Consider the following 24,225-nt stretch of genomic DNA (forward strand, 5'->3'; position numbering starts at 1 on the left):
AGCTTGAGATGTGCAAACATGACTAAATGAAGGAATGTATGGCATTACCAATTTAAAAGAATGGTTGAAATAAACAGTGGAAAGAAGTTTGGATTTTAGGAAAGTTTGGAAATAGGAGCTTACATACTGTCACTAATCTCTCTCTTTTTAATATTAAAGCTGTGTTTATATGTGTATAGTAAAGAATTTAACTTGCCCCAAAGAGTGGTTTGGCCTTTGCCCTTGGGTTCTGGGAGGTGATCTCTAGCCTTTGGAAAGTGCTTGTTAGAGTAATTTTATTTGCCTGTGGGCTTGGGTCACTTCGTCATTTTAACAAGGTAATTTAGAATGATACTGGCAATGATCTAATGATATGGTTTAAGGTGAAGGCTTTGGTTCACATGGTATGAGCTTGACCTCCTGAAGGACTGGAGGCTGAGATTACTCACTTGAAAAGTCTACCTTGCTTATGTGATTGAGTCCCAATAAAGACTCTAGACTCAAATTTCAGGTAAGCTTCTCTAGTTGGCAATATTCTGTCCATATTATCATACATTAATATCAGGGACCTATAACTGTCCCTGACTCCAAACATAGAAGATCTACATTTGGAACTTTTCTGGACATTGCCCTATCTGCCTCTTCCTTTGGCTGACTGAAACATTTATCTTTTAGCTATAAGAAACCTTAACTATGATTATAACAGCTTTCAGTGATCACTGCAAGTTTTTCTAGAAAATTATTAAACATAAGAATAGTTTGGGGGGCTTCCCTGGTGGCGCAGTGGTTGAGAGTCCGCCTGCCAATGCAGGGGACACGGGTTCGTGCTCCGGTCCAGGAAGATCCCACATGCCGTGGAGCGGCTAGGCCCATGAGCTGTGGCCACTGAGCCTGCACGTCCGCAAAGGGAGAGGCCATAACAGTGAGAGGCCCGCATACTGAAAAAAAAAAAAAAAAAAAAAGAAAAGAAAAGAATAGTTTGGAGTACCCCTGAACTTGCAATTGTTATCACAAGTGAGAGCAGTCTTTTTGGACTGTTCCCTGATTTTGCAGTGTGTCAGTTTTATTTATTTAACACCTTGTGGGAAACATATCCACCAAGAATATTCAAGTTGTATGTTCTGTAGTAGAAATGGGTTAGATATTCAGCAAACACTTTTCTTCTCTCTGCCTCACTGTTAAACATTGTCCAGTCTCCCTTATATCTTGGTAAGATCATGTGGCTAATTCTCACCACTGGGCTATGAACACAAGTCAGATATAACATAAAGGCTTAGACAGGTAATGATGGGAGTATCTACTTAAAGTCTTTCTGACTTTACTTCCAGCTATCAGCAAGATGCCACCAAGGCAGTCTTAAACATACATATGAAAGATCCTGGGAAGGAAGAAAGATTCTAGGAATATATACTACATGTGAAAATAGGAAACTTGCCTGCTCCCTGAGCCACAACAACTTAAAAACAATGACTTTGATGTGAGTGAACATATATCTTTAATTTGTTAAATAAGATTTGGAAATTTTTTATTACCAGGCATCTGACTAATCCATCAAACCCATGCTCAGCCAACATAGAGAGAATGACCAGACTTTCTCTGCTTCTCAGTGAAAAATTCAAGGAAATATACACCAAGTGGCTTGGTTTAAGTCAGAATATGCACACCCCACTCCCCACTCCCTGGAAGAGAGTAGCAGATCAACTTTTACTTACAAAGAGCATCCATGGGAAATGTATAGATAAGAGGAAAAGAAGACGTTAAAAATAGGTGATGGACAGCTAATCCTTTTGTGTCCATCATAGTGGAGTTTGGGACCTCACGTTTGTTTCTCAGATGATTTGCTGCTACTATTGATAAAATTTATGTCTGCCGTGAATGTTCCTTTTATTGCTATATAAAATATGCAAGCTATAAATTAAAGTTGTAAGCTTAAGCTTATTGTCAGGGTGAATAATATTGTATCTATATGTATAAGCATGAAACTTTGGTCACCTATGTGTTAATTGTCCCTATTTTACCTGTATTGATTGTTTTCAATTGTATCTATGTAGAGAAGTTAAATTTAATCAAAAGTAAGAGCCATGATTGATCCAATCAGCCTGCTCAGTCTGTATGGAGCATTTTAGATCAAAGTGTGACTCTCAGATTTAATTAAATCCAGCTGTCTTCTATATTTGTTTAGTATTTACACAATACCCTACCTATGGGCTTGATTTTCCTTCCTTCGATATTGAACTTACTCACTGTTTTTAGTTTGTTTAGCCACAACATTTAGTCTGGGTAGAAGCCAGCCATTGCAGTATTTGTTTGTGAAGTAGGAAGCTTTATTAAGATAATTACAAATGTAATACGTTCTGCAAATTCTGTAAAATGATCAGTAATATGTTTCATATCTTCCCAGGAGAAATCAACAGATGGAAAGAAAACTATTTCAAAAATGTTGATGCATTTCAACAATATATAGAGCTGACAGAAATTAATCAGGGAGAGCTTTCAAACTGAATATTAGTCTTTGTATATGAGTCTGACTCTGTGCTGGTTGTTCTCACAAGTACTATCTCATCCAATTTTCCCAATTCTATAAAGTAGGTATTATTAACTTGATATTACCAATGAAGAAATTGAAGCCCAGAAAGACTAAGTAACCAATTTATACTTATATATTTAGTCACTGTGTCCAGATCAAAAATCTTGTCATCTGAAATTAAACCAAGTGTTTTAGTATGTAATTTTTAAATAAATTTAGATGAATCTACAACTATTAGGTTCACAAGAGATTATTATATATGAGAATATTATATGTTAAAACATTGATTTCCTCAAAAGGAACTTTATTTTTTTTTGCTATTTAAAAAAATTTTATTGGAATATAGTTGACCTACAATGTTGTATTTAGTTTCTGCTGTACAGCAAAGTGTATCAGTTATATATATATACATACATCTACTGTTTTTTAGATTCTTTCCCATATTGTCATTACAGAGTATTGAGTAGAGTTCCCAGTGCTATATAGTACGTCCTTATTAGTTATCTACTGATATTTTATATATAGCAGTATGTCAATCCCAATCTCCCAATTTATCCCTCCCCCCCGCTTTCCCCCCTGATAAACATGATTGTTTTCTACATCTGTGATTCTATTTTTGTTGCCAATCTGTATATCTTCTTTGGAGAAATGTCTATTTAGGTCTTCTGCCCATTTTTGGATTGGGTTGTTTGTTTTTTTGATATTGAGCTGCATGAGCTCCTTGTATATTTTGGAGATTAATCCTTTGTCAGTTGCTTTGTTTGCAAATATTCTCTCCCATTCTGAGGGTTGTTTTTTCATCTTACTTATGGTTTCCTTTGTTCCACAAAAGCTTTTAAGTTTCATTAGATCCCATTTGTTTATTTTTGTTTTTACTTCCATTTCTCTAGGAGGTGGGTCAAAAAGGATCTTGCTGTGATTTATGTCATACAGTGTTCTTCCTATGTTTTCCTCTAAGCGTTTTATAGTGTCTGACCTTATATTTAGGTCTTTAATCCATTTTGAGTTTATTTTTGTGTATGGTGTTAGGGAGTGTTCTAATTTCATTCTTTCACATGTAGCTGTCCAGTTTTCCCAGCACCATTTATTGAAGAGGTTGTCTTTTCTCCATTGTATATATATATATATATATATTTTAGGGGGGGGTATGCAGGCCTCTCACTGCTGTGGCCTCTCCCATTGCGGAGCACAGGCTCCGGACGCACAGGCCCAGCGGCCATGGCTCACGGGCCCAGCTGCTCCGCGGCACGCGGGATCCTCCCAGACCGGGGCACGAACCCGTATACCCTGCACTGGCAGGCGGACTCACAACCACTGAGCCACCGGGAAAACCTCCATTGTATATTTTTGCCTCCCATATCAAAGATAAGGTGATCATTTGTGCATGGGTTTATCTCTGGGCTTTCTATTCTGTTCCACTGATATATATTTCTATTTTTGTGCCAGTACCATAATGTCTTGATTATTATAACTTTGTACTATCGTCTGAAGTCAGGGGGCCTGATTCTTCCAGCTCCATTTTTCTTTCTCAAGAATGCTTTGGCTATTTGGGGTCTTTTGTGTTTCCATACAAATTGTGAAATTTTTGTTCTAGTTCTGTGAAAATTTCCATTGGTAGCTTGATACAGATTGCGCTGAATCTGTAGATTGTTTTGGGTAGTATAGTCATTTTCACAATGTTGATTTTTCCAACCCAAGAACATGGTATATCCCTCCATCTGTTTGTATCATCTTTAATTTCTTTCATAAGTGTCTTATAGTTTTCTACATACAGAACTTTGGCTCCTTAGATAGGTATATTCCTAGGTATTTTAATCTTTTTGTTGCAATGGTAAATGGCAATGTGTCCTTAATTTATCTTTCAGATTTCTCATCATTAGTACATAGGAATGCAAGAGATTTCTGTGCATTAATTTTGTACCCTGCTACTTTACCACATTCATTGATTAATTCTGTAGTTTTCTGGTAGCATCTTTAGGATTCTCTATGTATAGTATCATGTCATCTGAAAACAGTGACAGATTATCTTCTTTTCAAATTTGGATTCCATTTATTTCTTTTTTGTCTCTGATTGTTGTGGCTAAAACTTCCAAAACTATGTTGAATAACAGTGGTGAGAGTGAGCAACCTTGTCTTGCACCTGATCTTAGTGGAAATGATTTCAGTTTTTCACCATTGAGAAGGATGTTGACTGTGGGTTTGTCATATTTGGCCTTTATTATGTTGAGGTATGTTCCTTCTATGCCTACTTTCTGGAGGGTTTTTTTTTTATCATAAATGGGTGTTGAATTTTGTCAAAAGCTTTTTCTGTGTCTGTTGAGATGATCATATGGTTTTTATCCTTCAGTTTTTTAATATTGTGCATCACATTGATTGATTTGAATATGGTAAAGAATCCTTGCATTCCTGGGATAAACCCCAGTTGATCATAGAGTATGATCCTTTTAACATGCTGTTGGATTCTGTTTGCTAGTATTTTGTTGAGGATTTTTGCCTCTATGTTCATTAGTGACATTGGCCTATAGTTTTTTTTATTTGTGACATCTTTGTCTGGTTTTGGTATCAGTGTGAAGGTGGCTTCGTAGAATGATTTTGGGAGTGTTTCTCCCTCTGCTATATTTGGAAGAGTTTGAGAAGGATAGGTGTTAGCTCTTCTCTAAATGTTTGATAGAATTCACCTATGAAGCCATCTGGCCTTGGGCTTTTGTTTGATGGAAGATTTTTAATCACAGTTTCAATTTCATTACTTGTGATTGGTCTGTTCATATTTTTCTATTTTTTTCCTGGTTCAATGTCAGAAGGTTGTGTTTTTCTAAGAATTTGTCCATTTCTTCCAGGTTGTCCATTTTATTGGCATAGAGTTGCTTGTAGTAATCTCTCATGATCCTTTGTATTTCTGCAGTGTTAGTTGTTACTTCTCCTTTTTCATTTCTTGTTCTGTTGATTTGAGTCTTTTCCCTTTTTTTATTGATGAATCTGGCTAATGGTTTATCAATTTTGTATTTCTTCTCAAAAAACAATCTTTTAGTTTTCTTGATCTTTGCTATCATTTCCTTCATTTATTTTTCATTTATTTCTGATCTGATCTTTATGAATTTTTTCCTTCTGCTAACTTTGGGGTTTTTTGTTCTTCTTTCTCTAATTGCTTTAGGTGTAAGGTTAGGTTGTTTATTTGAGATTTTTCTTGTTTCTTGAGTTTGGATTGTATTGCTATAAACTTCCCTGTTGAAACTGCTTTTGCTGCATCCCATACATTTTGGGTTGTCATGTTTCATTGTCACTTGTTTCTAGGTATTTTTTGATTTCCTCTTTGATTTCTTCAGTGATCTCTTGGTTATTTACTAGTGTATTGTTTAGCCTTCATGTGTTTGCATTTTTTACAGTGTTTTTCCTGTAACTGATATCTAGTGTCATAGCATTGTGGTCAGAAAAAATACTTGATACTATTTCAATATTCTTAAATTTAGGCTTTATATGTGATCAAAGATATAATCTATCCTAGGGAATGTTCCATGAGCGCTTGAAAAGAAAGGATATTCTGGTGTTGTTGGATGGAATGTCCTATAAATACCAATTAAGTCCATCTTGTTTAATGTGTCACTTAACATTTGTGTTTACTTAATCTTCATTTTGGTTGATCTGTGCATTCATGAAAGTGGGATATTGAAGTCCCCTACTATTGTTGTGTTATTGTCGATTTCCCATTTTATGGCTGTTAACATTTGCTGTATGTATTAAGATGCTCCTATGTAAGGTGCATAAATTTTACAATTGTTATATCTTCTTCTTGGATTGATCCCTTGATCATTATGTAGTGTCCTTCTCTGTCTATTGTAGTAGTCTTTATTTTCAAGTCTATTTTGTCTGATATGAGAATTGCTACTCCAGCTTTCTTTTGATTTCCATTTGCATGGAATATCTTTTTCCATCCCCTCACTTTCAGTCTGTATGTGTCCCTAGGTGTGAAGGGGGTCTCTTGTAGATAGCATATATTCAGTCCTGTTTTTGTATGCATTCAGCCAGTCTGTGTCTTTTGGTTGGACCATTTAAGACATTTACATTTAAGGTAATTATCAATATGTATGTTCCTATTATCATTTTCTTAGTTGTTCCGGGTTTGTTATTGTAGGTCTTTTCCTTCACTTTTGTTTCCTGCCTGGAGAAGTTCCTTTAGCATTTGTTGTAAAGCTGGTTTAGTGGTGCTGAATTCTCTTAGCTTTTGCTTGTCTGTAAAGGTTTTAATTTCTCCATCAAATGTGAATGAGGTCCTTGTTTGTTAGAGTAATCTTGGTTGTAGGTTTCTCCCTTTAATCACTTTAAATATGTCCTGCCACTGCCTTCTGGCTTGCAGAGTTTCTGCTGAAAGATCAGCTGGTAACCTTATGAGGATTCCCTTGCATGTTATTTGTTGCTTTTCCTTTGGTGCTTTTAATATTTTTTCTTTGAATTTAGTTTTTGATAGTTTGATTAATATGTCTCTTGTTGTGTTTCTCCTTGGATTTATCCTGTATGGGACTCTCTGTACTTCCTGGACTTGATTGACTATTTCCTTTCCTATATCAGGGAAGTTTTCAATTATAATCTCTTCAAATATTTTCTCAGTTCTTTTCTTTTTCTCTTCTTGTGGGACCCCTGTAATTCAAATGTTGGTGTGTTTAATGTTGTCCCAGAGGTCTCTGAGACTGTCCTCAATTCTTCTTATTCTTTTTTCTTTATTCTGCTCTGTGGTAGTTATTTCCACTATTTTTTCTTCCAGGTCACTTATCCGTTCTTCTGCCTCAGTTATTCTGCAATTGATTCCTTCTAGAGAATTTTTAATTTCATTTATTGTGTTGTTCATCATTGTTTGTTTGTTCTTTAGTTCTTCTAGGTCCTTGTTAAACATTGCTTTTATTTCCTTCATTCTATTTCCAAAATTTTGTAACATGTTTGCTATCATTACTCTGAATTCTTTTTTCAGGTAGACTGTCTTTTTCCTCTGCATTTGTTTGGTCTGGTGAGTTTTTACTTTGCTCCTTCATCTGCTGTGTATTTCTCTGTCTTCTCATTTTGCTTAACTGACTGTGTGGGGTCTCCTTCTCACAGGCTGCAGGTTTGTAGTTCCCATTGTTTTTAGTGTCTGTCCCCAGTGACTTAGGTTTTTTCACTAAGTTGTTTAGGCTTCCTGGTGGAGGGGACTGGTGCCTGTGTTCTGGTGGATGAGGATGGATCATGTCTTTCTGGTGGGAAGGACTGCGTCCAGTGATATGTTTTCAGTTGTCTGTGAACTTCTTATGATTTTAGGCAGCCTCTCTGTTAATGAGTGGGGTTGTGTTCCTGTCTTGCTAGTTGTTTGGCATGGGGTGTCCAGCGCTGTAGCTTGCTGGTCGTTGAGTGGAGTTGGGTCTTAGCTTTGAGATGGAGATCTCTGGGTGAGCTTTTGCTGATCGATATTACTTGGGGTCTGGAGATCTCTGGTGGTCCAATGTCCTTAAGTTGGCTCTCCCACCTCAGAGACTCAGGCCTGACAGCCAGCCAGAGCACCAAAACCCTGTCAGCCACATGGTGTCTATGTGACTTTGAGCAAACAACTTAACCTCTCTGTGCCTCTATGTCTAATTCCTCATCTATAGACTGGTGTTTGACAGAGATGCTTTACAGCTGTACTTCGAGAGATATACAACTTCCCTGGAACCGGCTCCAATTTCAGGAAATGTACTCTGACATGTTGACCTCCAAATGGAAAAATCCTTTCTTTTTATGAGTAAATGTGGCCTTTAAGATCCAGGTTTCAAGGAAGTGGCCCATGGTGACCATCCCTGGTTTCGCATCAACATGATCTCAGGCACAAACCTCCTTGTTTTTCCATTTTATCTTTAAGTTACTTACTGAAACAACTGGCCTGTGGTCCCAAGGACGATTGCAGCTTCAGCCGGTGGGGTCCCTCCAGAGCCACCAGCCTCAGTGAGGTCACCCTCCCATTGGGCTCTGGGGCAGCTTAGTGACAGAGGAGGGAAGATACCCAAGTCTGGAATTCCTGTTTGTAGACATTTTGGTAATGGTCGTTCTGACCAGTGTGAGGTGATACTTCGTTGTAGTTTTGATTTGCAATTCACTGATAATTAGTGATGTTGAGCATCTTTTTATGTGCTTTTGGCCATCTGTATGTCTTCTTTGGAGAAATGTCTATTTAGATCTTCTGCCCATTTTTTGATTGGGTTGTTTGTTTTTTTTGACATAGAGCTGCATGTGCTGTTTGTATATTTTAGAAATTAATCCTTTGTCAGTCGCTTCATTTGTAAATATTTTCTCCATTTGTTTATGGTTTCCTTTGCTGTGCAGAAGCTTTTAAGTTTAATTAGGTCCCATTTGTTTATTTTTGTTTTTATTTTCATTAGTCTATGAGGTAGCTTAAAAAAGATATTTCTGCAATTTATGTCAAAGAGTGTTCTGCCTATGTTTTCCTCTCCGAGTTTTATACTGTCTGGCTTTACATTTAGGTCTTTGATGCATTTTGAGTTTACTTTTGTGCATGGTGTTAAGGAGTGTTGTAATTTCATTTTTTTACATGTAGCTCTCCAGTTTTCCCAACACAACTATTGAAGAGACTGTCTTCTCTCCATTGTGTATTCTTACCTCCTTTGTCATAGATTAGTTGACCATAGGTACATGAGTTTATTTCTGAACTACCTATCCTGTTCCATGGATCTATATTTCTGTTTTAGTGCCAGTACAATACAGTTTTGATTACTGTAGCTTTGTAGGATAGTGTGAAGTCAGGGAACATGATTCCTCCAGCTCCATTTTTCTTTCTCAGGATTACTTTGTCTATTCAAGGTCTTTTGTGTTTCCATATAAATTTCAGAATTTTTTGTTCTAGTTCTGTGAAAATGCCATTGGTAGTTTGATAGGGATTGCATTGACTCTGTAGATTGCCTGGGGTAGTATTTTCATTTCCACAATATTGATTCTTCCAGTCCAAGAACATAGTATATCCGTCCATCTGTTTTTGTCCTCTCCGACTTCTTTCATCAGCATCTTATTGTTATCAGAGTAGAGGTCTTTTGTCTCCTTAGGTAGGTTTATTCCTAGGTATTTTATTCTCTTCAATGCAGTGGTAAATGGGAATTTTTCCTTGATTTCTCTTTCTAATCTTTTGTTGTTAGTGTGTAGGAATGCAAGAGATTTCTGTGTATTCATGTTGTATCCTACAACTTTACCAAATTCATTGATGAGCTCTAGTATAATAGTTTTCTGGTAACCTCTTTAGGATATTCTATGTATAGTATCATGTCATCTGCAAACAGAGACAGTTTTACTTCTTCTTTTCCAGTTTGGATTACTTTTATTTCTTTTTCTTCTGTGATTGCCATAGCTAGACCTTCCAAAATAATGTTAAATAAAAGTGATAGTGGACATCCTTGCCTTGTTCCTGATCTTAGAGGGAATGCTTTTAACTTTTCACTGTTGAGAATGATGTTAGCTGTGGGTTTATCCTATATGGACTTTATTACATTGTGGTAAGTTTCCTCTTTTCCCACTTTCCAGAGAGCTCATCATAATTTTGTCAAAAGCTTTTTCTGCATCAATTGAGATGATCATATGGTTTTAATTCTTCAGTTTGTTAATGTGTTGTATCACACTGATTGATTTGCAGATAGTGAAGAGTCCTTGTATCCTTGGGATAAATTCCACTTGATTATGGTGGATGATCTTTTTAATGTATTGTTGGATTCAGTTTGCTAATATTTTGCTGAGTATTTTTTGCATCTATGTTCATCAGTGATACTGGCCTGATACTGATACTGGTAATTTTCTTTTTTTGTGCTGTCTTTGTCTGGTTTTGGTATCAGGGTGATGGTGGCCTCATAGAATGAGCTTGGGGGTGTTCTTTCCTCTGCAGTTTTTTGGAAGAGTTTCAGAAGGATAAGTTTTAACTCTTCTCTTCACAGAATTTGCCTGTGAAGCCATCTGGTGCTGGACTTTTGTTTGTTGGAAGTTTTTAAATCACTGTTTCAATTTCAGTACTAATGAATGGTCTGTTCATATTTTCTATTTCTTCCTGGTTCAGTCTTAGAAGGTTATACCTTTCTAAGAATCTGTCCATTTCTTTGGTGTTATCCATTTTATTGGCATATAGTGGTTTGTAGTAGTCTTTTATGATCCTTTGTATATCTGTGGTGTCAGTTGTAAATTCTCCTTTTTCATTTCTAATCAAAAAGAAATTTAATGCCACTGCTTTTTGAATGTAAGAATTACTGAATTCCTGAGTTGTACATACATACAAGATATTTCTCTATTTTAATGTATTAGAATAAAGGTCTTTTTTAACATAGATGGTGAACCATTCTTAAATAATACTGAAACACTTCCCTCAGCCTTGTAACTATATTTTGATAGCATATGTTTAGGCAATACATTATAGAATGACTTTTTAATTTTAGTGAACTTGCTAACAGAAAAATATCTTTGGAAAAATTACTAAAATTGATCAGGTATGTAACTACAGTTTAAAGATCCTATTGATTTTGTACTTGAATTCTCTACAGAACATAAAAATAAGAATACCTATCATGTACTGATGATTGTTTCATAATTCATTCATCTACTGTCTTACTAAATGTTGAAGCTACTCAAAGTTAAGATTTAGGCCCTTTCTTTTTAGTCTGTTCTCTCTCCTTAAGTATCCACATATAATTTTTTTCTCAATATTTTTTTGATAACATTCTGCAGAGGGGCTATTATATTTTGAATTAGCTTTGTGAGACTGTGAGAACTTTTCAAGGACATTTTGTGTTTAGCTTATTTTTTATACCTTAAAGAGAAATAATGTCTCTGTAATGTACCAACTGCTTTTAATAATTTCACTTGATGATAAAATTACCTAATAGTATAAGCTGTATATTTTAGTATTACTCAATGTAGAAACTTTAAGACACTGCAATTCATTAGTGGGTTATCTGGGAAGAAATATTACAGTACACTAAAATGTTATAAAATCAGTGCTAGGTTTAAATTCTATCTCTGATCTTATAGTTCCTTTTCTTCACCTGGAAAATAGGGATAATAAATTCAAGATCATATGGTTATTCTGAGGCTTGAAAGAGATTACACACACAGCATGTCAAAGACCTGAGAAGAAGACAGGCAATTACAATTAAGCAAATAGATGAGTGAGATAATATCAGACTCTTCATTTCTGGTCTAAAATGTAAATTTACTATGACTCGGCAGCAGGTGGTGAAGAACCTACTTTAATTGATGGAGGAAGAAGGGGTCTAAGGAGAGGTGACATTTTTGTTGAGGAGCAGGAGAATATAGAGAGTTAATGGATATTTGAGGAGAGAAGAACATACTTTTGGTGAGTGGGAGAGCCACCAAACTCAGAAAATGTGATAGAATTTCAAGTCAATTTTATGTTTATTTTGGAAGTTGTGCTCAGAACATTAAAGTGTATCCAATCATCAAAGCTACAAGTTTTTTCCAAATGAATTCAGCCCCATGGATGCAGGTATATAGAGTAAGTGGATAATTGGCTCTAACCACAGCTGTTGTTGTTGTTTCTTCTTTAGGTGAATGTAAAGGAGAAAGCAAAAAGAAAGACCATTCAAGAATCATTATGCTGTACACCTTAAACGTATAAAGTGCTCGATGTCAATTATATCTTAATAAAACTGGAAGAAAAAAGAGGTATACAAAAGTGTTTACAAAGGAATAATTATAATTGATGCATGAAGAAAGTTAGTGATTACAAAGGGTAGAGGTCAAAGGATAAGCAGTAGTCTTGAAGAGTTGTTTTGCAAAGGTCATTTGAAAAAGTGAAACTATACTCTAAAGTAGTAAGTGTCCATCCAGTTCAAGTTCTATTTTGGTAATTTGAAGAACAAAACTTGTCTGTACAAAAAACAAAGGCAATAAATACTCCTTCATTAATATACAGTTTACCAGATTCTTAGGATGAAAGATTTTATATATATGTATGTATGTATGTATATATATCTATATCTATATCTATATCTATATCTATATATATATATATACACATATGGCCTCAGATTGGTAATCAATTGCCAAATAACATTTGGCAAGTTAAAAGAATGCAAGATTATGCTGGGCTTGAAAGGCAGGGATGTAAAGATGCTTGGTAAAGGAGAAGATGCATTGTTTGCCTACCTCATTATTTTTGCATCCCTCGTTAATTTCACTGCTAAATTCAACCACTTCCTTATTCAACAGTTTGCTTCTCCTCTAGAGAATGTATATAATATGTTCTGATTCTATTTAACTGGTACTCCTGAGTGTCTTAGAAGGGCAAGAGATAAAAAATAACAAAGTGGAAATTTTTGAAAATGAATATGATAAAATCTGGGAAAAATTGGAAAAATGGAAAAAAAGTTGAAAAGAGGGGAAAATAAAATTGACAGGAAAAAAGGAAGAAAGGGAAAAGAAAATAATATGATGAAGGCATGAATAAGAGTAGAAAAATTTGTGAAACCTAAGAGAAGAAAAGGAATGAAATAAAACCTAATATAGGCTAGGTGAATACAAAAGAAAGCAAGGAAGTAATAAGAAGTACGGTGACAAAGTTAGTTTAGTGAGCAATTTTTTTTTTCTACCTCAAGGAGCAATGGTTCTTTTTATGTGGTTTAGAGAATATATCAGTATGAATAATAGGGTTAACCCTCTTAGAAGCAGGGACATACTTCTGTGACATTGCAACAGACTGGAATATTGTGCAAGAGATATTAAACGCACACACATCCACATGATCTCTTAATTTTTTTTAAATTTTAGTCTAAATTACTACTGAAAGCTCAGCTGCTGTTTCCTTACCTAGTCGGATAGCACCTGCAACACCAGAAAAAACTCATGTCTGTTGCCTTCTTAAGCTCTTCTCTGACCTCAGCTGCTTGGATCATATTTTAGTATAAAGAGACCATGCCACTTGGGAGATGGCTAGTTTTATCTCATTTTAAAAACCAGAGTCACCTCAAGATGACATTTCTTCTTTCCTTTGACCCATTCCCTTTTTCTTTCTCAAAATCACAAAAATCAAAGGAAACACTGAAATCTCTTTCCTTTATGTTATCCAACTTGCTTTCTTAGTATTGTTAAAAAAAGTGACCTTGGAATTCTAAAAAGTCTAAAATGGTTTGGAGAAAACTTTCCATCAGATGTTGCTTGATATGTTTTCAAACCAACACATTGCAGAAAGAGACTTGAGCTAATTGAAAACTCCACAGGCTCAATTTTTTTGTGTAATGAAATAAACTAAATGAACCATTACAATGTTTGGAATTAATATAGTTTGATAACAGAAAACCCAAATGTACACCACTGGTTCTCTAAAACTAAATACACACAAGCCAAGTATTTCATGCACTAAAGTTGACTTTTGGTGACTAATTTCTTCCTTGTTACTTGGTATTCCAGCTGTAAGGAAGGTGAATAATCATTTCATGTTATTTGAAGTGCTAGACAAAATATCTTCTCTTAAATATCAATGGAAGATTTGTCATAAAGAATCAATTATCAATTCACAAGTGCTACAATTATTCATCAGCAACAACTCCTTAAGTTTCTGCTATAAATAGGCACTCTTCTAGGTCCTGGAGATCTGGCTCTGAGCAGTATGAATGTCTTGCTGCTGTAGAGCTTATATTAGCACATATAAGTTGATTTAAATAGAACCCTGGTGCAGGTAAGTAAATGCCAGAAGGAGTGGCAGAAAGAACATCTTAGGTACTACGTACTCTGAAGGGTTTTCTTTTCTCATCAAAACAGTAAGTCTAATGAACCCTCACCAAAACTACAGTAGGACAGGAATAATACTAATTGTACTGACAAGAATCTCTTGCAGAAAGGATTACTGTACACATGCAATGTTTGTTATATTTGGGATCATGAACAACTAGAACTATAAAATGACTATTGATTAAATTTGCAGTTAAAATGTAAACTTGAGAGACATTTCAGATACAAGAAATTCTATGACATTAGAATAGTAGCTCTCCTCAAACTGAGGAGAAATGCACGAATCAGCCTGTGCTATAGATTGGCCTGAATTTAGAGGACAATTAGAAGTTGAGGAATTATGAATATAAAAGAAGAAAATTTCATAAAGGATTATGTCATACTCATTCTTTAGTTTTTCCTCACTAGTGACATAGCTGAGAAAGGACCACAATTTCTCATAAAAAGAGCTAATTATTTCATAATTTATGTCATATAAAGACAAAAAATTCCCACAAGTAATCCCTCCATGAAAGTGAAGAAAAACTCAGAATATGCTAAGCAACATGTCAGGTGATCAGTGATGATGGCACTCTTGAGTTCAAGTTCATGTTCTCAGAATTGTATCCATTTGAGGTGTAACTCCTTTACCTATAAATAAACAAACAAGTAAGTAAACTAACTAGAAAAACAGCTTAATAATGGTACTTGGAGATGGCTCTGGGAAATCACACACAAAAATGGAAAAGGTTCAAATCTGAAGTCAGAGAAAATGAGATGGCATAGAGTGGCCTCCCTTCACTTTTGAATGTGGCAATTATAGATGAATTTATGAACTATATGAAGGGCAGTCATATTTAAAATGATGCAATTTAAAACAGTTATAAGAGGTTGTAGTGGTACATAGATACAAATATAGATGAAAAGAATGATCATTTGACTATTCAAATGAATTAATTGAAAGTGCCTTAATGTCATAAATCCCATGCTCTGATGTTTTTTTATACATAAAGAAAAAAAATTAAAAACAAGACATTTTCAGAATTGCCTCATCAATATTATAGTGTAAAGTATCTTTATTTCCACTTAATAAAACTGATTTTTATTGATGGTATAAAATCTTCTGTTATTAGTTCTATTACTGTGAAAAAGAACATTAAATTAAATTTTAGACTTAATACTCATAAGTACTCAATAAAATCAAGAGCTTTCAATGAATTAAATTCTTTCTCTAATTTACTTATTTATTATACAATTATTTAAATAATTATATTTCCTTTGTCAGCACCATGAAAGAATGCCAAACTTATATAATGTTTATTCAAAATAGAAATGATTCAGAATATATTATGTTTCTATCCCAAATTTAAAGAAAACAAATGTCTCTTTTATTAGTCTTTTTATAGCTATATATCAGTGTTTGCATGTGTCATGTGAGTGGTGACATTATTATATAAATAGAAATAGATCAAATCATGTCTTATCCAACAGTGCTTTTGTCAAATTCATTTTAGTTAAAGTAGAAAGCAGATCCATGCACATACATGTGTTAAGAGATTTTTCATGGCATATGGTAATATTGTTCATATTCATTTCTCATCAAAATAATATGAAAGTCAAGCATGGTTATATTTTCAGTGAAAAGTGAATGGTGTTTCAATAGGATAGTAATACCGATAAGAATACAGATCATTTTCAGAGAAGTTGAAGAGTAATGGAATTTGACTGCTATACTTAATTCATGTCTTTTCCCTGAATTATTCTTATTAATAGTAGTACTTCATCTGCCATTTGGAAAATAGCAGCATGGTACTAGGAAAAAAAAAATTCTACATCACTCCTTTAGTCCAAACATTTGATACTTGGAGCTACTTGCATTTATAAAAGTTGTATTTTTTAAGAAATTACTTGTCCATTTTGTTGCCTTGTGCATAGAATGGATTGTTTTATCCAATTTCCTTACCTGAAAGTTGTCTCCTATTTAAATGCAAAATTTTAAACTATTATTTGATGGTATTTTATGCATTTTGTTCAATATTTTATTCTGAAGGAAATTTGATATTTATTTGGAATTTTTTTTTTACTGAGCCACATGTTTAATTTTATATTACATTTGGCATATTACAGATGAAGGATATTAATCTGTAAAAAGATAAAGTTACTTTCCCAGTAAGGAGTATAATAGAACATGATTCCTTATCTGTCTGACTCCAAAGTCAAAGCTCTTTTGGACTTCCTATTCCCTTTCTGATAGAGTAGTTAAAATCAAACCAATGCATTACTACTAAGAAATAAAAATAATAAAAATTTAAAATAAGAAATAGGAAAACAGTTTGGAAGTTCCTCAAAATATTAGTAATAGAACTAACATATGGTCCCAAAATTCCACTTCTGGGTATAGATCTGAACAAAATTAAGACACTAATTTGAAAAGCTATATGTATCCCAATGTTCATTGCAGCACTTTTTATAATAGCCAAGATAGGGAAGCAACCTCAGTGTCCATCAACAGATGAACGAATAAAGAGGATATGAGATATATATATATATATATATATATATATATATATATATATATATATATATATATATATATATGAATACTAGCTATACAAAGAATGAAATTTTGCCATTTGTGAAAACATGGATGGACCTGGAAGGTATTATACTTAGTGAAATAAGTCAGGCAGAGGAAGACAAATACTGTATGCTTTCACTTATACGTGGAAGCTAAAAAATAAGACAAATGAAGGAATATAACAAAACAGAAACAGACTCACAGATACAGAGAACAAACTAATGGTTACCAGAGGGGAGAGGTGTGGGAAGAGGGGCAAGATAGGGGAGGAGGATTAAGAGGTACAAACTGCTAGGTATTAAATAAATGTTACAAGGATGTAATGTACAGCACAGGGACTGTAGCTGGTACTTTATAATACTTTTATATGGAATATAAACTATAAAAATATAGGATCACTAGGTTGTACAGCTGAAACTAATATAATATTGCAAGTCAACTATACTTCAATTTAAAAAAAAGAAGAGATGAAGAAAAAAGAAGAAACAACAACATGACACTGGAGAATTGATGAGAAAGATGACTTGAGGGGATAACATCTTGGAGAAAGGGTTGGGAAAGCACTCAAACAAATGAACCAAAATCCTGCAGTTACTTTTTCCTTCAGGCCATTTTCAGATCCATTACCCATAGCAAGAATCCATAAAAGATAGTTAAACTAGAGTTGCAGTGCAAAGGGACAATGAACTTAGTACCACATTCTACTCTTTTTTCCTTTAAAGCTTGTTCTGATTTCTAAAGAGCATGGGACAGAAGCAAATAATGAGCATGAAAGACCTCACAAATGCATAAATGTATGGACAGTTTCACATTTCTGGTGATAGAAGTATAGAAATTGTGTTGTAATTTGTAAACTGATACGTGTTGTGATTCATTCAACAAACATGTTTTATGCCCTGTGAATACACAGAGGAAGAAATGATTTCAGCTGGAGAGTCTGTTGAGGAGTAGATAATTTGAAAGTTTTCTGGTAAATGAGCAGGCATTGAACCATTTTCAAATGTCCCCATATTCACCCATATGCTATTAGATATTCTCTCTTAAGTGATCCTAAAGTATTTTGCTCACACTTCTATTACATTACCTGTATTAAGACATTTTAATTATGCTTTACACTTTTTATCTGACTCTCCTCTCCCACCAACTTCTACGAGCCTGTGCTCATGTACAGGTAGAGATCTCATTTTATTTATTTTATTTCAATGATGTAAGAAGACATATGTAACCAATATGCTCATTAAATAAGTGGAGAAGCTATTTGTGAGTCCTAGAGTAGCTAAGAGATTTCACAGAAGTTTGGGATCTAGGCCAATTCTTATATGATGTTCGGATAGAAGGTAATCAAAACATAGAACTTCCAAGGAAAGAAAATACCAAGAACAAAAATGCCTAAGTGTGAGGCATATGGTAAATCTTAAAAAGAATTCACACAGATCTGAGCAAAATTTGAGTTTCCAATAGGGCTGTAACACACAGTATGTTTTGGAAAAAACTGAGACTAGGAGATTGTCAAGTTACCTGACTCCCAGGCCAAGACATTTTGACATTTTCCTGAAGACTTTCTTCGGAATTTCTAATGTCATTAAAATTTTTGAGGAAAACAGAAATAAGATAAAATAGCCTTTAATAAACTGATCTAACTGTGTTGTAAATTGGTCTTGCCTGTAATCTGGGAAGTCTTTAAGAGAATCTTTAAGTTTTCTTCGTTGTAAATGTATGCATCCAGTAAATAATATACTCAGCATTAAGCTTTAAGCAAACTATTTGTATTTTTTCAACTAACTGTTTTGTGTTGATAGTTCAGTGACTAATATTACTTTAAGAAGAATTAACTGTTCAATAATATATGACTTGTTTTATGGCAGATTCAGAAAGGTTTTCATGTCACAAAATAAGTGCAACCCAGAAAATAGCACCACTATTAACTTGTAACTGGCCATTAATATAGATGTAATTTTTGTAGTTTTTTGTCTAAATATATGTATTATCTTGGTGGTTTGTGAAATGTTAGTGAGATCTGTCAGTTGCAAAAATTCCATCACTGACGTTACAAAAAGCAGAATAGTCAAACATTCCTTGTGTCTCTAATTAAAGAAATAACCATATCATTTACTATAAAGTTTCTATTTTAAACAGAATACTTAAAATTATATTTAGAAGAATTTTAAATTATTTGAAAAGCTAGGAAATGATACCGGTGTTTCTCAGTATTGCCTTTGTTTGAAAAATTTATATCTATGTTTAGGCAGTTTGTTTAAGAAAAAAAAAGTATATAGTTTTCTACCTTTTTAAAATTAAAGTATTATTTTTCTAACAATCTGACAACCCACATAAATTCTGAACTGCTTTTATGATGCTTTTCCATTATTTTTTTGTTTCTTGCTAATTGCTTTTCTTGCCCAATTTCATTTGCAGTTTGAATAAATAAACTGTTACTTTCTGCCTGCAGGTTACTAGAGGAATAGTCAATAGGCAGCTATAATAAAATCATAGATTTCTTTGAACAGGCAGTTTCCAACTTACACTTCCACAGAGGGTTTTTAAATATCTACTGTTAGAGGAACAACTCTATGAAAACTGCAATGTTTTATGCTAAATCATAAAGTTTGGATTCAATGAAGATTGAATCAAGATGATTGGTCGTTATATTTTGACACGGCAATGAATAATCTAACTGACAGTAAAGGTGGACCTTTCTTCACATTTATTTCATATTTATATGCTTCTCAAAATCAGTGAACAGGAGACTTGGTTTTGGTAGTGATCATTTAGTATGTTATTGGTGCATCACCCAACTCGAAGGTTTGATAAACTTAACTAATTTTAATGGGTGGTATTCAAAGTCAAACTTCATTTGTTTTTATTTTGTTTTCTATCTTTATTCCAATACAACAGTAAACCAGTAAAGTATATCCACTATAGCCAATAATTTCAGCCTTTGGTTTTACTTTAATAAAATCCTAAGTAAATTTTAAAACTCATGTCTATATTTCTAACTGAATTTGCCTAGGGCTGAGATAAAAAAATAATAAATATATAAAATTTTATTTGCAACATGATAAAAGATATGCCGGACTACATTAATAATAAAATTTAGAATCCTTTAGGGAAATTGCATTGTTATTTACAATTGTGAGGCTTTAGTGATATTGCTTTTTCAAATATTCCACTTCACAAAAGGATGCATACATCACAAGTATACTTTAGCATAAATAATTTTGGACTATTCAATAACATAGTAAAATATATATATATTTTAAATTGAGAAGCACAGAACCTCCCAAATTAAATTTGTTTTTTGAAGCTATAGACATGTATATTCTAGTTAGGTTCATATTTATTTATAAAAAATTCTATTAATAACAGTTTTCTTGAAATACAGAGGCAAATTCCAGATAATCAACTTCCCTGAAATGATGTTAAGAACTGACTCTTATTCTATGAATCTCTTAAGGGTCAGATAAAGGACACATACTACCTCTTGAAGCCAATGGGTGATTTCTCCTCAGGTAAATTCTCTACTAAATGCTACATGGAGGTGATGATGTCCTAGACATTCTCCCTTATTCAACAGTTTGGAAATATTTCATCAGTCTCTGCTAAGACTCCCCACTGCTTTTGGTTTTTAATAACATTAAAGTGCATATAAGTTCAGCAATTTCCATTTAAATGGGAGGACAGAAGAAAGAGGGCTTACAGAGCCTATTAGTACAGGAAGATGCTTATGGAGAAGGGTCATACGCCTTGGGTCACTGTTCTAAAAACTTTCAGATAATTAGGCTAAAATTTGCATAAACATCAGAAATTTGGGATACTCATGTGAAATGAGCTGTTTGAGGTCATTTGTACAATTTTACTGTGATGAGCATCAGGGGGCTCTAGCCATGAGCTGTAGTATTATATTGATTATAAAAGAATAAAGAAGGGTGGACCAAAAGCAGAAAACTCCGTATACATATAATAATTAAAGAAAAATAGAGGGATTATGACACATAGGATGGGAGGTGGAAATAAAAATTAAGAGGCTTAAGAGAAAAAGGAATAATTGCAGAGAAGTATATTCTGAGAGATAAATATATCTGGCAATAGAAAACTAAAACATAATATATCAAATTTAAATTAATTCAGGAGCAATTCTATATAAGTTAGTAATGATTATGAACTATAGAATGATTTGTAAATATTTTATAAATTTCAAATATGTGAAATATCTGATAGGCAACATGAATTTCTAGGTAGAACCCTGAAAACTGCTTTAATAATTTTCTGATACCTACTTGTAATTAGCAAGATAATTGAAATATAAACAATTAATATACCAAAAACTTTATAAAATATTGTTCTTCCAAGTAAATTAAAATTATTCTGTACAAACCTCAAGTCAGGATCAATTTACTAAAATTTTTGACTTATTAGATGCCCAAAGAAGAGTATTGTGTATTGTAAAAACATTTATAAAAATATATTGCATGAAAACTTTTAATTGAATACACTAAAAGAATACAAGCAAATAGGAAGTTGTCATATCTTGGAAAAAGTTGTGAAGATATGTGGGTTAAACACTATCATCTTGTGAGAAATAGTTTTAAAATTTATTTTTCAAAAACATTAAAATTTGTAAAATTTTTGTTAGTTTTCATAGAGTTAAGAAGAGTCAAGAAAAAAGTGGGGGAAATTAACTTCATTCTACTATGACACATCATTTCATTAGTAACAAATACTTCTTGAGACTTGGGGAAAAAACCAAAAGGCTTCCTTATTGACCATGAATCTGGACAACATCATTATATATCAGAAATAACATTGTCTCTTTAAATATTGTGGGAAGTTGTTTAGAGTTGTTGTAGATAGAATAACAGCTCCCCAAAGATGTTCATATTCTCATCCCCAGAATCTGTGAATATGTTAGTTTTTGTGGCAAGAAGGAATTTAGGTTGCAGATGGAATTAAGTTTGCTAATCAGTAGATTTTAACATAAGGAGGTTAACCTGCATTATCCAGGTGAGACTAATGTAACTACAAGGATCCTTAAAAGTAGAAACGGGAGGCAGAGAACAATCAAAGGAAGATGTGATTAAAGAAGAATGGTCAGAAAGAAACAACATTGACAACATTAAAGATGGAGGAAAGGGGGCCACAAACCAACGAATGTGGGAGGCCCCTAGAAGATAGAAAAGGCAAGAAAATGAACTTTTTCTGAGAACCTCCAGAATGAAACACAACTCTGCTAACACCTGGATTTTAGCCCAGCAAGACCTGTGTGAAATTTTGAACCTACAGAACTGTAAGATTATATTTTTCTGTTGTTTTAAGTCAATAAGTTTGTGGCAGCAATGTAGAATTAATATGGGAGTTGATAGGTTTTAAAACTTTTATTTCAAAATGCAATACACCCACAAACACACACATATACACAAAACATAAATTTTATATAAATAGAGTTACTCACTTTGCAACTTTTTTCTCTGTCTTGACTCATTTCACTCAATATAGTTTTAAATATATTTTTATTCTGTGCATTTTTATTATGTATTGTATCCTAGTTTAACATAATTTGATAATTTATCAACTCACTGTCAAAGGACAATAAGTTAATTCCCGTTTGATGGTAACAATCTTCTATGGCCATTTTTAAACATGTATCATAGTGCATATATGTATGAGTTATGCTGAGATATTTATTTAGTCAGGAGTCAAATTACATCCAATGTGGACAAGACTCCCATATACAAAGAATAACATAGATAATATTTTTTTTTCTGCTATGTGAAGATTTTTGTTTCCTTTTCTTTTTAATTTTCAAGTGCCTGTGTATTATTTATCTATTTGTGGTTTTATTTGCATTTACACTCTTTGGGTATCATAGAGTTCTTGAGTTGGTGGCTCAATGTGATATTTTTTATCAAAAATGTTACAGCCAGTATTTGTTTTCAAATATCACATCTGACTTATACCAGTACTTTTCCCCCCTCTTCTTGTTGGAGTACAATCACACATAAGTCAAAATCATTTTTCTCTATTGTTTCCCCAAAAATGAATGACACGTTTTCCTAGATTGTCACATAATGGTTTATTGTTGTTGTTTAAACTTTAACCTACTAATTCATCACAATATTTTAATTTTTTTATACATTTAATGATTTAAAGGATATTTTGTTTAACTTTTTAATTTCATTACACTGGTAATGTAGTTCCTGATAATTCAGCTCTCTCCTCAGAACATGCATTATTAAACTACATTTTCTCTCTTTCTCTCTCTCTCTCTCTGTGTCCGTGTCTCCCTATAATATACATATTTTTGCACATGTGTGTATACATATATATATATATATATATATATATATATATATATATATATATATATGATGATGTTCCTTGATTTTATACTGACCCTTAAAAATAGACATTTAGAGTGTTCTTAACAATATAGGCATAAATACTTATGAGCATACATTATAAATCATACATGGAGGATTGCTCAATTTACTTGAAATATGTATTAATATCTTATGTAGCACAAACAAAATTTATGATTTTCAACTTATGTAAATGATAATTATTTTCCAAAAGATTTTATAATTTCTTTGCAGTCCTGAGCTCTGTGGTGTAATATATTTGAAATAATAAAGAAAGAATATTGCTCTAATAAAACTTGGAAAGATCCCATACTCAATATAAAATATAAGAGATACTGAAAACCAGTTATTCTAATTTAAACATCTATTTGCTAAGCAAGTACTGAAGAGCTACTACACATGAGACACAATTATATGTGCTAGTAATTTCTTGTCTAAGAAAAGAGACATAAACCTTGTCTTTAAGAAAAATGCAGTTTAGGTACTAAATTCACAGTACCAATATTTTGCTAGTTTATTGATATAATTGGATATTTATTGGTATCGGGTTTTTTTTTTGAGTTAGAAAAAAGAAAACTTTTAGAATTGTCAGGTCATATTAGGTTGACTTCATGAAATCCCGATTCACCTTGGAGATTTTATTCCAATGTCTTGCCTCCTTTTTTTTAATGCTCAGGTTCTCAAAGTCTTATAACTGGATCATATGAAAGAAAATGACATCTCCAGGTGACTTTGTATTTATAAATTGGAAATTAATAAGAAATTTAATTTTATCTAATGTTTGACATTTGATAAAATGTTAACTATTTTATCTGACATCATTTGAAGTTTGTTTGTACTTAAAAACAAAGTGGTGAGAATAGACTGACTATGCTGTTGTATTTCAAGATATAGAGAAGCATTATCATAAAGATTGTAAATACTAAATACTCAAGTATATCTAAATAAGCACACAGATAGTTTCCTTAAATCTTCCACCCAAATGCTTAATATTCTTTAGAGGTTAGTTTCCTAAGCCATGTACATTATGATAATTCACAGAGGTAGTATGTAGGAGCTGTGAATAATGGTAT

The sequence above is a fragment of the Mesoplodon bidens genome (genome assembly GCF_964165515.1).
Source record: "Mesoplodon bidens genome assembly, chromosome: 2".
NCBI classification, from domain to species: domain Eukaryota; kingdom Metazoa; phylum Chordata; class Mammalia; order Artiodactyla; family Ziphiidae; genus Mesoplodon; species Mesoplodon bidens.